Here is an 18,247-nt window from a genome sequence, read left to right on the forward strand (position 1 = left end):
GTTTTTTAAGGAACTTCCATACCGTTCTCCATAGTGGCTGTATCAATTTACATTCCCACCAACAGTGCAAGAGGGTTCCCTTTCTCCACACCCTCTCCAGCATTTATTGTTTGTAGATATTTTGATGATAGCCGTTCTGACCAGGGTGAGGTGATACCTCATTGTAGTTTTGATTTTCATTTCTCTAATGATTAGTGATGTTGAGCATCCTTTCATGTGCCTCTCTGCCATCTGTATGTCTTCTTTGGAGAAATGTCTATTTAGGTCGTCTGCCCATTTTTGGATTGGGTTGTTTGTTTTTTAATATTGAGCTGCATGAGCTGCTTGTATATTTTGGAGATTAATTCTTTGTCAGCTGCTTCATTTGCAAATATTTTCTTCCATTCTGAGGGTTGTCTTCTCGTCTTGTTTATGGTTTCCTTTGCTATGCAAAAGCTTTTAAGTTTCATTAGGTCCCATTTGTTTATTTTTGTTTATATTTTCATTACTCTAGGAGGTGTGTCAATAAAAGATATCCCCACCAGTGTTCATTGCAGCACTGTTTACAATAGCCAGGTCATGGAAGCAACCCAAATGTCCATCGACAGATGAATGGATAAAGAAGATGTGGTACATATATACAGTGGAATATTACTCAGCTATAAAAAGGAATGAAATTGGGTCATTTGTAGAGATATGGATGGACCTAGAGTCTGTCATACAAAGTGAAGCAAGTCAGAAAGAAAAAAACAAATATTGTATATTAACACATGTATGTGGAATCTAGAAAAATAGTACAGACGAACCTATTTCCAGGGCAGGAATGGGGATGCAGATGTAGAGAACGGAAGTGTGGACACGGGGAAAGGGGAGGGTGGGATGAATTGGGAAATTAGATTTGACATAAATACACTACCATGTGTAAAACAGATAGCTAGTGGGAACATGCGGTATAGAACAGAGAGCTCAGCTTGGTGCTCTGTGATGACCTAGATGGGCAGAATGGGAGGGAGGTCCAAGAGGGAGGGGATATATGTATACATACAGCCGATTCACTTCCTTGTACAGCAGAAACTAATACAACATTGTAAAGCAGCTATACTCCAATAAAAAAAAGTTTTGTCCGTATTGTTGTCGGTCCATGCGTGACTCCAAAACTGATAGGTCCCTAAAGACAGGCTGAGGAGTGTCTGTAGTGGTCCCAGAACCTGACCCGAGCCATCTGATTTATGCACAACATCCGGGTTATTTCTGTTAGTTGTTAGATCCCAATTTCAGGTGAGTATTGATCAGCTGTTGCCTCACAGTGTGCCAGCAAGTGATGGTGAAACTAGATCCCAGGCCAGGTTCTGCAGCGCATGCAGGTATTTAATAGTTTACTAGCAGTCAGGCATAAAACATCTTACAGCCTGTCATGTAAGCTTAACGAAGTTCCAGCCCTGTCTCTCTAGCTGGGCCAGCTACATCTTGCATAAAAAGTTTCACATCTTGTGTCAGTTTATTCAAGGTGGTTGTGACTACTCCAGGAGCAGGGTTTTGTTTCTCCTAGCAGCATTGTGAGCTACCCTCCAACCCTTTGGCTGGACACAATGCTATTTTATGCCTCAGGCGCTACCCAAGGGTCTTGCTAGAAAAAGTCTTTGACCTTGTTTATACTGCAGTGAAGAGTACCTCTGAGTTAATCTGTTCAAACTCCATCATATCTTAATAGTGCTAGGTATTCAGTAAGAGCCCCTTTCTAACCTCAGTTTTTCTAAGAATCTACTATTGGACACATTATTGTCAGTAACATAATGTTGATCAGTGATGAAATCTATTAATAGAAGAGCTTGGGGTAGCTGTCTGCATTAAGGTTTTCTTCATTATAATGCTAACTGCACCCCTAGGATTCCTTACTCTCTAACACACCTGTGTATCTGAAGTATTCTAGACTGAATTCCAGGCACCGTAACACTGGGATACTAATCTATTTAGTCATAAACTATCAGATAAAAAACTCGGAGAATTTGGCCTTTGCAGTTAGCAAAGTAGATGATGTACATGCTGCATCCAACAAACTAGGTACCCATATTGGTTTCAGATATACTCGAAACATTTTAAAAATTGACCATGAACTTGGCCATAAAGGAAAACTCAACAGATTGCATGAAATAAGGCATTGTTTGCTGATCCTAATAGAATTAAAAACTATAAAAAGCCCACAAAGGCCACATTGAAGAATTTTTAAGCACATGCAAATGATTCATGGCATAGGAAAACTAGATGACAGAAGATTTAGGACTGGTTTCTTCTAAAGTGCTAACTGGACACACGGTTGTGGCCAAAGGAACACCCTGGAGGGAAATTTCATCCATTTCACAGATATTTTGAGGGCCTACTTTGCCAGGTACTGAAGTACTGTTGATACAGTAGTGAACAAAGTAGGTAAAATGCCTCTGTTCTCAGAGCTTACATTTCTATTTGAGGAGAGCCATAAATGAATGAATAAATAAATACCAATTACAATGTCTGAGAAGGTGATAAGCGTCATGGAGAAGGACAAACCAGGCTAAAGGGGCTTTGGTATGCGGTGTTGGAAGGGCCGTTCAACCAGACAGAGCAGTCAGGGAAGGGCTCACTGAGAAGGGAAAGATCTGGAAGAGAGCAGGCAGCCGGCTGCTGTGGATATCAGGACAGGGGGCAGTCCGTGCAAAGGTCCTGAGGTAGGACGGTGTCTGGTAAGTTGGAGGGAGAGAAAAGAAATGGGGAAATCCGATGATGTGTTGCCTTGAGGTCATTGTAGATTTTGGGTTTTACTCCTAGTGACTGGAAAGCCATTGGATCGGAGGAATCACATGATCTACTGATAGTTTACATTCTGCAGGACTTAACTCTGGCTGTTGTGGTTGAGACTGAACTGAAAGAGCCAAGGATTGAACCATTGAAATCACTTAGAGAGTTGACATAATACAAAGGGTCCAGTCATCAAATCAGACTCACGAGAGTCAGAAATATTAACCTTCTCCAGCTTTACTAATGTCAAGGATGCAGGTAAATGCAGGACACGTGGAGAAGGGAGAAACCTAGGACTGCCTCCACCACTCCCCAGAATCTTCCTGCTGCATTAGGCCCTTGCAGACCGAGATTATCATAAAACGCATACATTGCAAATAGGGCATCACTTACACAAAAGGGACTATTTAGGTCATGGAATATCTCTTTTATATGCCCAAAATTACACAGCTAATGCAACACTTTCTGGAACGCCAAGCCCTATAAATCTATGCATCCTAGATTTATCTAGGTGAGCACTGTAGACAAACCAAGGACATCCCACCAAAAGTATTCAGTAATTATATTAACTGTAATTGTACTAACAATCCAAATAAAAGCAAGATTATTAAGCAAACCAACCCATATGTTATTTAGAAGAGATAGACTTTAAGTTGGAAGGTTTGGAAAAGAATACCATGCAAACAAAAGAAAAGCAAGTGTAGTTAAATGCATATAAAAAGGAGGCTTAAAGCAAGAAATATCACAAGAGATATTTTCATGGTGATTAGAGTCGATTGATGAGAAAGACATGAAAATCCTAAATATGCATGCACTCAATAAAAAAGCTGCAAAACATAAAGCAAGAACTGTCAGAACTAAAAGGAGGAAAAGCCAAATCCAAAATCACATTTGGAAAGTTATACCATAGAAAGAACAAGCAAAGGAGAGTAAGCATTTAAAAGATTTTTAACAACACAATAGGATCTAATTGACGTATATAAAACACTAACACCAACAACTTCAGAATAGAACTTGTCTTCTAGTTTACATTGAATATTTACCAGAATAGACCAACTTTTAAAGAGAAACTGTACAATAGGTTTTCTGAGAATTAAACTAAAAGTCAATAACTAAATGAAACTAGAATAACCTCCAAATATTTGGAAAATAAGCAACACAAAGTAACTAACCTATGAGTCAAGAAAAATCACAAGGAAATTAGAAAATATTTTGATGAAGATGAAAAAAGACTCCAAAATTTGTAGTATGCAGCTAAATCAGTGCTCTGGGGGAAGTTTGTGCATCTAAATTCTTATAAAATTAAAAAAGCTCAGAAGTCAATGATCTATGCTTTAATACTAGGAAGTTAGAAAAGGATCAGTACGTTAACTACCAAGAATATGAAAGGAGGTAGTAAAGATAAAAGAAAATGAAATAGAAAAAACAATGTATAATAGAGAAAACCAGCAAAGCAAAAATTGTTTAAGATTTTTTCCATCTTTATTGAGGTATAATTAACAAACAAAATTGTATAGAATTATAATGTACAACGTGATGATTTGATCTGTGCATACTTTGTGAAATGATGACCACATCAGGTTAATTATCACGTTCATTGCCTCACATAGTTATCATGTTTGAGTGTGTGTGATGAGGATGCTTTTAAGATCTACTCTCTTAGCACATTTCAAGTATACAGTACTGTATTATTAACTATGACGACCATGCTGTACATTAGATTCCCAGATCTTATTCATTTTTTTTTTTTTTTTTTTTTTTTTGCGGTATACGGGCCTCTCACCGTTGTGGCCTCTCCCGTTGCGGAGCACAGGCTCCAGATGCGCAGGCTCAGCGGCCATGGCGCACGGGCCCAACCGCTCCGCGGCATGTGGGATCTTCCCGGAGCGGGGCACGAACCCGTGTCCCCTGCATCAGCAGGCGGACTCTCAACCACTGCACCACCAGGAAGCCCCAGATCTTATTCATCTTATAACCAAAGGCTTGTACCCTTTGACTGGCATCTCCCCGTTTCCCCGGCCTCCAGCCTGGGGTAACCACCATTCTACTATTTCTATGACTTTGTTCTTTTTAGATTCCACATATAAGTGAGACTGTACAATATTTGCCGTTCTCTGGCTTATTTCACTTAGCATAAATGTCCTCTGTGTTCATTCATGTTGCAAACGGCAGGATTGCTTTCTCTGCTGAGTACTATTCCATTGTGTATATGGTTACAGATAAACTGATGCATATTAAACATTTTAAGATTTTATTTGAGCAAAAATCAGTTCAAACCAGGCAGAAAAATCAAAAATCAGTTCAACCAGCAAAAATCAGTTCAAACCAAACAGGCAACTTTCAGGAGTGCTCCACCTGTGGAAACTAGGGAAAGACTAATGAGGAAGATGAGGAAGCAAAGCAAGGGAATTGTTTGCTTGATGGCTTAAGCAGGTACGTTATTTGGGAAATCCTATTTGGCTGTTTCCGATTTGGCTGTCTGTCCTTAGGTTTTGATTTCTTAACCTTGAGGCACTACAGGCTTAGGTTTTGGTGGCTTACATAGGCTGCCAAGGCATTAAAGCCACCTCAGGGCTTCCCTGGTGGCGCAGTGGTTGCGAATCTGCCTGCCAATGCAGGGGACACGGGTTCGAGCCCTGGTCCAGGAAGATCCCACATGCCGCGGAGCAACGAAGCCCGTGCGCCACAACTACTGAGCCTGCGCGTCTGGAGCCTGTGCTCTGCAACAAGAGAGGCTGCGATAGTGAGAGGCCCGCGCACCGCGATGAAGAGTGGCCCGCGCTTGCCGCAACTAGAGAAAGCCCTCGCACAGAAACGAAGACCCAACACAGCCAAAAATAAATAAACAAAAATATTAAGTGTTTAAAAAAAAAAAAAAGCCACCTCAGCCTACCGACCTCCTTGTTTAGTTAATGTAACGATATATACCACATCGTCTTTATGCATTCATCTGTCGACGGACACTGAGGTTGTTTCCATACCTTGGCTATTGTGAATAAAGCTGTAACAAATATGGGAGTGCAGATATCTCTTCGAGATCCTGATTTCATTTCCTTTGGATGTATATCAAGAAGTGGGATTACTAAATCATATGGTAGTTCTATTTTTAAGTTTTTGAGGAACTTCCATAGTGGCCATGCCAATTTACATTCCCACCAAAAGGGCACAAGTGTCCCCTTTTCTCCACATTCTCACCTGTACTTATTATCTCTTATCTTTTTGATAAGAGCCATCCTAGCCGGTGTGAGATGATAGCTCATTGTGGTTTTGATTTGCACTTCCCGATCGTAAGTGATATTGAACACCTTTCCATGTACCTGTTGACCATTTGTGTCTTCTTTGGAAAAATGTCTGTTGTCGTTTGCAATTTTTTTTTTTTTAACTACTGAGTTGTATGTTATATATATATATATATATATATATATATATATGATATTATTAAGCCCTTATCAGATATATTATTTACAAATATTTTCTCCCATTCCATAGGCTGCTTTTTCATTTTGCTGATGGTTCCCTTTGCTGTGCAGAAGCTTTTTAGTTTGATGTAGTCCCATTTATTTATTTTTTGCTTATGTTGCCTGTGCTTTTGGTTTCATAACAAAAAATCATTGCCAACCAATGTCAAGGATCTTTTATCCTATGTTTTCTTCTAGGAGTTTTATGATTTCAGGTCTTACATTTAAGTTTTTAATTCATTTTGAGTTAATTTTTGTAAGTGGTATAAGATAGGGAACCAGTTTCTTTCTTTTGCATGTGAATATCCAGTTTTCCCAACACCATTTATTGAAGAGACTGTCCTTTTGCCATTGTGTGTTCTTTGTGCCTTTGTCAAAGATTAGTTGACTGGGTATGTGTGGGTTTATTTCTGGGATGTAGATTCTGTTCCATTGATCTGTGTGTCTGTTTTTATGTCAGTAACATACTATTTCGATTACTGCAGCTTTGTAATATAGCTTGAAATCAGGGTGTGTGATGTCTCCAGTTTTGTTCCTCTTTCTCAAGATTGCTTTGGCTATTTGGGATATCTTGTGGCTTCATACAAATTTTAGGATTGTTTTTTCAATTTCTATGAAAAGTGCCAATGGAATTTTGGTAGCAATTTCACTGAATCTATAGATCACTATAGATAGTGGGACATTTAATAGTGTTATTTTTTTCCAATCCATGAACATGGACTATCTTTCCATTTATTTGTGTCTTCCTCAATTTCTTTCATCTATGTCTTATAGTTTTGCAAAATTCAACATCTTTTTATGATAAAAACTCTCAACAAATTGGGTACAGAAGGAACGTACCTCAACATAATAAGAAAATACCTGCACGTTTGATGTCAGAAGTATTGTGAGTGAAAACAGTTTGGTTACCAAGCCTGAATTAAGAGATTTATGAACAAGCTATGATCACTTAGGAAAAAATAAAGGATATTGTATTTCTGTACATCCAGATTGTTACTATAAATTTAAAACTTGCTACATGAAAAATAAACAGTTACCTTAAGTAAGTTTAAGTAAGTCTTAAACCTGGACTTTCTGGTCAAACTTTAGTGTGTCCTTCTGATCTCCCACTGCTCCCAAGTGCCTAAACTATTATACCTTGGCTTTAAAATCCCCATGGCAATAAGACAATTTCCAATAACTTGGGGCTTCTAAGGTGTGTTGCTTTCTTGCCTATTCAGGACTGTTTCTTCACTCTGTGGATTTTTTTCACTGGACATGACTTGGCTTTATTTGAATTTTCCTAAAATGTTATCACCGAGTGGGTTGTACTTCAGTTTCATCTTTAATCAGTCAGATTAATAAAATACTGGAAAGAATATCCACATTAATAAATTTAAGCTTTAAGTTCTTTAATCACAGCACTAATTATACTTTAAAGTTATCTCAACTGGATTTGTATTTTGGCATGATTGGGGACTTAAATTTTTATCCATTTATTTATTTTCTTTTAATTGAACTGCTTAGCTCATTCTGGTTTACACAGAGATTTCCATGATTTTCTTTTTTCATGTTTGGTGATGGAAAGTTTCATTCAGCTTCAGTATGTGCTTGAGGGGCATTGTGGTGGCGATGGGGGGAAAGCTCATAGTCTGGAATCAGAAACTTAAGAGCTGCAGCTCCTTGGAGAGACAGAGAGCACAGTAGTTACTAGCATAAATACATGTTTGAAACAGACACATGTTTGAAACTCAGCTCTCATGCGTGGTTGATGGCTTTGAACAGGTTATTTAACCTCTCTTTGCCTCAGTCTGTTAAATGAGGATTATGAGCTAATTTATATAAAGAACTTAGAATAGCTCCTGGCATTCAGTGAGTCCTTTATAAGTGGAACTGCTATTAATGATAACAACTTCAGATTTTTGTTTTTGTTTTCTCTGTGATATATATTTCCATTTATTTCTATAAAAGGCCGAGATATAAACTACAATAATTTCTGGTCCTGTAAGATTCTCAATTTATTTTGCTTCTGAGGTATTAGTGATAAATATTTAATGGTTCAAACATGAAAGTAAGCATTCATGAATATGGACAATTTCAAATAGATCTACACAGACCCAGAGCTGCCTGAATTACAATTTTTGGTGAGATGAATGAATGCCCTGCATCACATGCTGACTGCCATGTAGAATGTCCCATGTGATAAGGTCTGGTCAGTTCTGGTTTCCCTCCTGCTCTGTGAGCCACAAAGATTAGTCCTTCTAGTCACTCAGGTGATGCAGTTTACCAAATGTTTGTGGACATACACGTCAAGGTGGCTTATTTTCATCAAAGTTGAAAACTGAGATAATTTAAATACTTTTGCAATATTTGAATGGATATGATAAATTTTCCCACTCAGGAAGGAACATTTTTTTTTAACATCTTTATTGGAGTATAATTGCTTTACAATGATGTGCTAGTTTCTTCTTTATAACAAAGTGAATCAGTTATACATATACATATGTCCTCACATCTCTTCCCTCTTGTGTCTCCCTCCCTCCCACCCTCCATATCCCACCCCTCTAGGTGGTCACAAAGCACCGAGCTGATCTCCCTGTGCTATGCGGCTGCTTCCCACTAGCTATCTATTTTACGTTTGGTAGTGTATATATGTCCATGCCACTCTCTCACTTCGTCCCAGCTTACCCTTCCCCCTCCCCGTATCCTCAAGTTAAACACTATTAAAAGCAGTGTTACTCACAGTGTTGTTAAATCAATTCTTCCAGGCTTCCATCTGTGCTTTGTTTAATGCTAGCATTTTTCTTTTTAAATGAGGTTGATTGACATTTCATGGAGATCCAAATACCGCTTTTGACATCCATTAAATTTTCATGACCTGAGGTTCAGCTGTGGTTTTTTAGGTTAGGACAACTTTTACTTTTAAAAGTATTCTTTTAGGTTAAGAATATTAAACTAGAGTTGGCCGAAGTATGTTGAATGCATTTTATTGTCTGATCAGTCTCTCTTCAGCATTTATTACGTTCAGTGTACATGTGTGCACGGCCCACCATTGTAAACAGTGGGTGGCATGATCTGAGAAGAAGCCCAGTTCAGAACCTAGGCTTCCTTGGTCTGCCCACTTCTGCCATGTGTCTCATACCAGGGTTAACAGAGTTTATCCACCCCTGTGTGTCAACCCTGTGGGCCTCACAGAGTCATCACTGAAATTCTGTGAGATACGTGTTGTTATTCTTAGTCTGCAAATGAGAAGGTTTGGCTAAGAAGATTTAACTGCTCCATAAACTCACACAACCTTATTTTTCTTCTAAATGAGTGTCTTGGTTATTCTCAGGTCTTTGTTATTCTTTGTAAGTTTTAGAATCAGCTTTTCAAGTTCATCAAAACATCCTGATGAGATTTTTAAATTGGAATTGCCTTGAATACATTTTGGTAGGACTGAAATCTCTGCCATATTGTTGCTTGCTATCATGAAAATGATTCTGCTCTCCATTTGATTAAATCTTTTGTAATGTCCTTCAGTAAAGCTTTGTAATTTTTTTCACACAGCGTTTATACATCTTTTGTTCATTTTATTCTTAGGAACACTGGATATTCTGTGATTCTTAAATTACTTTTTAAAAACTTTAAATGACTTTCTAGAATTTGAAAAAAGCTAGTTTGAAAATAGGATATAGATAATATTAATCATAGGAATTTAGTAGATTTATCAAATAATATTAAATAGCTTTACTAAACCACACAATAATAATATTATTGTAGAATTAATTCTGATCAGCTTAGAAAAATTAAACTCCAGGCTTTATTCTGATTTTGCCGCTTTTCTCACTAACATCTTTCTGTTCCAGAGCCCCACGCAGGACACCACATTACATTTAGTGTTCTTATCTCCTCGGTCTCCTCCAGCCTGTGACAGTTTTTCAGCCTTTCATTGTTTTTCATGACACTGAAGTTTTGAAAAGCACTTGTCAGGTATTTTGTAGGAGGTCCCTTGTTTGGGGTTTGCCCGATAGTTACTTATGGTTACACTGGGATCATGGTTTTTAGAGAATACACCAGAGGTGAGATGTCACCTTATTTCTGGGAGCACATGGCATAACATGATTAATCACTGGTGAGGTTAACCCTGTCACTTGGTTAAGGTGGAACCTGCTGGCTTTCTCCACTGGGAAGTTCCTATTTTTCCTTTTCAAAATGAGTCACTAAGTCCAGCCCATATTAAAAGGGAGTGAAATTAAGCTTGACCTCCTGGAGGAGTATCTATATATATTATTTTTATGCTTTGTAAGGAAATTTTTCCCTTCTCCAAGTTATGTATTTTATTTTATCATCTGTTTCTATCAGATCGACTCATGGGTATTTATTTAAATACTATGGGTTATAATATTATGGGGTTTTTTTGCTCAAATTGTTCATCTTTGACTACTGCAAGGTCTTTCAGCTTGACTCTTGTGTCCCTGCAATATGCCCCTTTGTTTTACTTTCTAAGTACTTCCTTATTTTCTGGCACTCTGAGGTGTTCCAGGATCATCTTGTATTCTCCCTGCCCCAGTGTTACAATCAAACATTTTCCCAAAGAGCCCTGATTCCTTCTATTAGAGAACCCCTGATGACCACTGATCTCTTTTCTATCTCTCTAATTTTGCCTTTTCCAGACTATGACTTGATTAGAATTATACAACAGGCTGCTTTTTGGGTGGGTCTTCCTTCATTTAGCAAAATGTCTCTAAGATTCATCCATGTGATTGTGTGAATTGACATCTAGTTCCTTTTTATTGCTAAGTAATATTTCGTTGCATGGATATACAAAAGCTTATTCATTCACCGATTGAAAGAAATATTCTGCACGAACATAAGTTTTCAATTCACTTGGATAAGTATGTGGGAGTGGGATTTCTGGGTCAGATGCTAAGCTTTTCTTTTCTTTTCCTTTTAAAAAATAAAATTTCTAAGAAATTGCCAAACTGTCTTCCAACACAGCTGTCTTGTTTTGCATTCCCACCAGTGATGGCTGAGAGCTCGTGCACTTATTCTGAGAGTAAATTACTAGGAGCTCAGCCTTGTTACAACTTCAGGACTGTCCCGTCTGCGGTCTCCGTGGTGTCACGTGTTACCGCATTCAAACAGGAGAGTCAAAATTTCAAACGATGGCATGGAGATGATAGAAACAAAGAGACAGAGCTTGAGTTACTTGAATTTTGTTATTCTGTATGACCGCTTGAAATTTTTCTTCATGGTGACTTTTTTTAACATTGGAAAACACTTACTTGCTTCAGTCTTCCTTTATAGGTGAAAAATGCTTTGAAATATAGGTGTAGCCGTGATCATATGGTGTGCTCATTAAGAAGCTCTGCGTGGACTACAGACCAACGCTGGGACATCCACCTCAACCTCTGAAGTGCGTTGCCGTCTGAAAATTAACGTGGATACGACAGGTGCTTCTCAGATTTTGTTCTCTACTGTATGTGATTTTTTTTTTTCCCCTGAGCCATCTTCTTTTCTGGTGTAAACTTTTAAATCAAGTAAATCAGATATAAAAATATTTATAAACAGCCAGAATCAACCCTAAAAATGACATAGTGAAACTCACACTTTAAAACTGTTCCTTGAAGGTCAGCACACAGAAACTGTGGAGAAACCATTAACCAAACAACAATGAAACTTAAGTAAATGGACATTTGTACAGAAAAAAAAATCCAATTTAAGGCAGAACGTCAGGAGAAAGGACAAAAGGGGCTGGCCTTGTGCTGCCAGAAGGAACTGCAGGGCACGTTTTAGTATTTTATTAATTTCACCAAGAACTGGACAGTTCTTCTGAAGCAATGGGTTAAATATTCTCAATGTTTCTTAACATCCAGCCCTTCTCTCAGACTCTTTTGGACATTTTCACTTAATAGAAATTTATGGTGAAGGTATGTTAGAGGAAATTCTTGACTGCAGAGACATTTGAAAGCCATTAGAATCAGTCCTGAAGGAACAAAGACAATAACAGTATTTCAATTTCTGGAATTTATTGTGAAATGTGATTTTTTTTCTTTATGGATCTCTGACAAACTTACATTTAAGACTTTTCCTAACAATTCATATATCTGTTTCTTTACATGAATAAAACTTTCCAAACTTAACATTTTTTAAGGTTTTGAAAATAACATTTATTTCTTAGAAGTTAACATGTGCATCATAGGAAACCAAAGAACACAAGAAGCAAAAAACAAAGTCATCCATCATCACAAGCAGTTTACCATTTGATGTGTCCTTCTAGGTCTCGTTTGTATATTTAAACACAACTATGCATCCATTTTTATGTAATTAAGATCATACAGTTATGTATCATGCTTTTTCACACATCATGAATATTTACCATTTCAAAGTCCCAAAGCTATGAGTATTTTGATAACCAAAAATACACTACACCAACTCAATCTGGAAGGAGAAAAAATGTAATCCTTTCTTGGCGGCAAAAACTTCAGAAAAGACAAAAATGGCAACAGGCCTCTATCTAGAAAAAGATATTGGCAAAGTTATGATTAAAATACTATATTCCCTTAACGTTCAATTAAAAATGAGACATAAAGCAACAGAGTACCCAAAGTATAATGCTTTTAAGAGGATTCATTATCTGATCTAAACTATTAAAGTATTAGCAAGGAGGTATGTTTCCACTGAATTACTTAACAATGTATTCCTATCGTACAGCTAAGAAACGCACACACATCAATGGTTATCATCAAAATATAAAAAGGAACACATCCACATACTTCCCTCCCTTTTATACTTCCTTTTGCCCCTCTGCTGCCAACCTAATGAACAAGTCCTGGTGTACATTTCTCAGATGGTTTAACAATTCCATGTCCAAGATGCTACTTTTTTTTATCAATTATAACAAAGATATTTACAAATTGGTTAATTCACTAGCTCTACTTTTTATCATACATTGTCACCTCAGGACTCCTAAAAAGCCTAGATGTTGCAAAATAATGAATGAACCTTGTCCATAGTAAGCATTGGTACTTTACAAAAATGCACATTTAGACCTATGGTTATAACCTAAAACTGTCTTCTAGATATGGAGATATTAGCCAAGAGCCCTTCCCTTCACCCTTCCTCTTACCCCTCCTCCAGCATATCAGCAACTAAGTACAGGACTATATCTAGCTCCAAGATGTGGATTAACATAGACGCTCCCAGAAGACACAGCCCTTCTTAAAAACCAACAAAATGGCATTTATTAAGGTGTTATTTTACTACCTCTACTTTTAATATACTTTGGGCATTAGGACTTGCTTATTCTTTAATACACAGCAATATTAACTAAAACACACAAATAGAACAATGGTTAGACAATCTGAACTTGTCTGAAGACTCATGGGCACAGATCCCTTCTCTGTACCTCCTTCCCTGTCCGCTCCCGCCTTCCCACTACCCAGTGAATAGTCAGCTTACGCTCCAAGACTCAAGTTGAACAATTTCCACTCCCCCAATACAACCATTCCTATGAATTAAAAAGAAAACAATACTTAAAAGGTGTTACTTTTAACTCTCTACTTTCAACATATGTTGTGCACTTTTACACATCTAGAAAGATTAGATGTTTCAAATACGGATTTAAGTTTGTCCACTATATATATATATATATGTAGTAGCACTGAAGAAGCTGCACACAAAGGCTATAGTCACAAAGTGTCTCCTAAACAGGAACACTCTGGCCTAGAACACTTCCCCTTTTCATCTCTATCAACCCAGTGGGCAAGAATAATAAGCATCTGTAATGCTTAGAGGGGATTTTAACAATTTCACTTCCTGCAGTTGTTTTCAGAAGTCTTTCCTATGAATTTTAACACAAAGTGTACACAATGTATTTATCGGCTATTTTTGTCATACACTGGCAACCTCTTTAACATCTAGGAAGACTAGATGTTGTAAATTTGGACCTCTGTCCTTCACTATGTACACAGCCAAGTAAAACAAAACGCAGAGACATATCAGACAATGGTTAGTCTTGGTATAAAGCCCTTTACACTTTCTTCTTTCTTCCTGAACCAGCACAAATAAAATAATGTGTACTGCTCAGAGAGGTGGTTTGATCATTTCGATCACTCCATTTCTAAAAGACAGTACTTCCTATGAATTTTAACAAAAGGATATATCTACAAAATATGTTACTTCACTACCTCTACTTTTAACATACTTTGTGCACTTCTAAACATCTAGAAAGACTAGATGTTTCAAATAAGGACTTAAGTTTGTCCACTATATACACAGTAGTGTTGAATAAACTACACACATGTAACAATGGTTAGATCTGAAAGTGTCTTCTACATAGGAACATTCTAATGTAGAACACTTCATTTCTCCCAGTACCTCCTTTCTGCCATCCACCCAACATTGGGCAAGTATAGGCACAGGTGTCACTTAGATGTGATTTACAGTTTCACTTCCAAAGGTCCTTTTCAGAAGACGGCCTTTCAATGAATTTTAGCACAAAGTGTACAAAATGTGTTAGTTTACTAACTCTACTTTTGTCATACATTGGCAACCTCTTTAATATCTAGAGACTAGATATTATAAAATTGGGACCCATTGGTCCAGTATATACAAAATATATACAGTAAAGTTAAACAAAATGCATGTAACATATAGAGCAATGGATAAGTTGAAATGTTCTAGTACCTGCTAGCAAAACATCTTTTGCAATCTTCCCTCCCACCTCCCTAAACCCAATGAACAAGCATAGAGTATACTGTTCAGAGAGGAGGTTTAACAATTCCATTTCCAAAGACAGTATTTCCCATCAGTTTTTAAAAGCTATTTACAAGAAGCATTATTCTACTAAAACTACTTTTAAATACATCAAGCACTTCTAAACATCTAGAAAGAATAGATATTTCATATAAGAACTTACTTGTCCACTATGTACACAACACTGTTAAATAAAATTGCACACATGTAACAATGGTTATAATCTGAGGTATCTTCTAAATATGACCATTTTGGCCTGAACCATTTCCTCCCTCAATTCCTTCTCTCCACCGCCAATCCCGCGGACAAGTATATGCATGTGTAATGCTCGGAGGTGGCTGAACAAATTCATATCCAAAAGTCATTTACAGAAGACAAGCTTTCCTATGAATTTCAATAAAGTGTACAAAATGTGCTAATTTTACTAACTACTTTGTCATACACTAGCAACCCCTTTAACATCTAGAGACTAGATGTTGCAAAATTAGGACTCAATTTGTCCATTATATACAGAGCAAAACAAAATGAACATACAAAAAATGGTTTTGTCTGAAAATGTCCAGGTATGAACACACTAGCATATTACCTTTTGCAATTCTTTCCCTCCCTCCTCCAAACCACTGAACAAGTACAGACAATAGTATACTGCTCAGAGAGGTGGTTTAACATTTAACATTCCCAAAGACAGTACTTCCTGTGAATTTTAGCAAAAAGTTATTTACAAAGTGATATTTTACTACATCTACATTTAACATACGTTGGGCACTTCTAAACATCTAGATGGACTAGATGTTTCAAATAAGGACTTAATCAGTCCACTATATACAGAGCAGTATTGAAAGAACTGAACACATGTTAAGAGTTGTAATCTGAAAGTGTCTTCAAAATACCAGCATTCTAGCCATTCTAAGACCAATCCCCTTCTCTCTCTCCTCGCTCCACCAACCCAGAGGGCTACAATGCTCAAATTTTCAGAAGACAATCTTTCCTAGAAATTTTAACACAAAATGTACAAAATGTATTATTTACTAACTCTATTTTTGTCAAACACTGGCAACCTCTTTAACATCTAGAAAGACTAGGTGTTGTAAATTAGGACTCATTTGTCCATTATATACACTATATACACAGCAAAGTGAAACAAAATGCAGGAACATAAAAAAGACAATGGTTAATCTTGCCTCACTATAAACACACTGGCACAGAGCTCTTTGCACTTCCTTCTCCTCCCCCCGACCTTGCACCAGTGCACAAACAAACACAGTGCATACCGCCTACTGTTCAAAAAGGTGGTTTGGCCACCCCTCCCCCCCCAAAACATTTCATACGAGTTTTAACAAAAAGATATTTACAAAATGTTTTTTTACTACCTCTACTTTGAACATACATCAGGCACTTTAGAAGATCTAGAAAGACTAGATATATCAAAAAAGTACTTACTGTCAACTACACATACAGTAGTAAGGAGAAAAATGCACACACAAACCAATGGTTCTAATATGCAGATGTCTTCTAACTGTGACCAGTCTGGCACAGAACCTTCTTTTCTTCCTCCTCAACGTCTTCCATTCCATGTCCTCTAACCCACGGAACAAACGTGGACCTCTGTGGCTCCTGATGTCGCCTCTAGAGGCGGTCAAACAACTCCATTTCGGAAAGTCATTTCCAGAAGACATTACTTTTCTATGGTTTATTTTAAAGAAACAAATGGCATTTACAAGACGTGATTTTCTAGCTCTATCATACGTCGTTAACCTCTTCACATCTAGAAGGCCTAGATGTAGCGAAAAGTTTTCTTTCGAAAGGTTGGGGGAAAGTTGAGAGCAGCTTTTTCATATTATATACACAGCCTTCTATAAACGGCCAGTAAGTCTTCCCGAAGGGTGGCGGGCACTTCCTATTGGCCGCACGTGGTACGTGATTCTACCATTTCTATCTTCCGACATCGAGGTCTTGGTAGAACGACGACCAACCGCCCGATGACCCGCTAACTTTCCACCCGTCGTCGACCGGGGCTCCGCTCACCTTCTGGGCCCGTTCAGGCCTTTGTCCGTCGTTGTCTGGACGAGGTGAGGTCTCATCCCACTGGGACAGAGAGGTCCCCTCAGGTCCAGGATCGCGCGGGCTCCAAGGCCTAAGGGTGGCCGAGCTGGCGTCCACGTAGACCCCCCTTCCCAGGCCCTCGAGGCTCTCCAATGGCCGCCATGCTTCTCACCCTGCTACGCCCGACGCCCAAAGGTGCCACGTCCTCGGTGGCCTGCCGGAGGCTTCGCCTAACCCCTGCAGCGTGGGGTCTAGAGACCCGGCGGTGGGCGGGATCTGGGCTCCGAGGGGCTGCCGCCGTTAGGTCACGGAGGTGGGGTGGGGGAGCAGTTCGTTGCTGCTTCCAGGCTCGGGTGCTGCCGGTGGGCAGCTGCGGCGAGGGCTCTGGGGCTCGGCAAGATACAGCCTGAGCCTGTCCCGGGGGCCCCCCAGTTCACCTGCCGACCGGAGGCCAGAGGGCCTGGAGGGCCTCGGGCTAGAAGGCCGAGATCCGCTTCTCACCGCGCTCTCAGCCGGAACTCCAAACTTAACATTTAAGAAGTGTTTTCCGATTAACTATGGGGAAAGGGACATGACAAATCTTGCTATATGTCCACTGAACATGAATATGCAAAGAATGTTAATTTTGGCAAATATGCAGCAGTTACAGATTGAAGTGGATGCTGTACTGTAACTTATTAAGGCATTAGGCTCATACGTAGGTATAAATTTCCCCCTTTCTTCAAAAAGTGCATTAGTGCAATTAAAAGAAGCAATTCATTGCTATTTATCTTTTTATTGTATTTCATTTTAATTTTTATAATTAAAAATGATTATACGTATATCAAGTGCAATAAGAGGAAATTTTTACTGTTTCTTTCTTGCCATTATTATTATGTGTTTCACTACATAGCTACTACTGAAAATAATTGTCACAAAGAGGAGGTGATGGTAAACCATGATCTGCCAGGTGTCTGACATGTTAATTAGGTTGCTGCTGACCTGAAGTTTGGCTTCAGAAAAAAGGAGTATTGTGGGGTCATAATAATAAAGAACACAGCTTCGTGGGGGAGGTGCTTTCTGTTGGGAAGGAAGAAGTCTTTCATTTAAAAAAAAGAAAAAAAAAACTAATGAAAGAAAAAGAAAAAGATTTAAAATGTTTACCGTTTTCTTAACATGCGATATTTTTTTTTACTATGTTAAGATAAAGAAATTGGAATATAGAACGTCTAGCACATGACCATCATTCCTTTGCTTTCATTATTTCTGTCATTAAAAAAAATGCACTTCCTTCATCG

Source organism: Aethalodelphis obliquidens, unplaced genomic scaffold, assembly GCF_003676395.1.
Source record: "Aethalodelphis obliquidens isolate GAN/ISIS:26980383/991018 unplaced genomic scaffold, ASM367639v1 scaffold29, whole genome shotgun sequence".
NCBI lineage: Eukaryota > Metazoa > Chordata > Mammalia > Artiodactyla > Delphinidae > Aethalodelphis > Aethalodelphis obliquidens.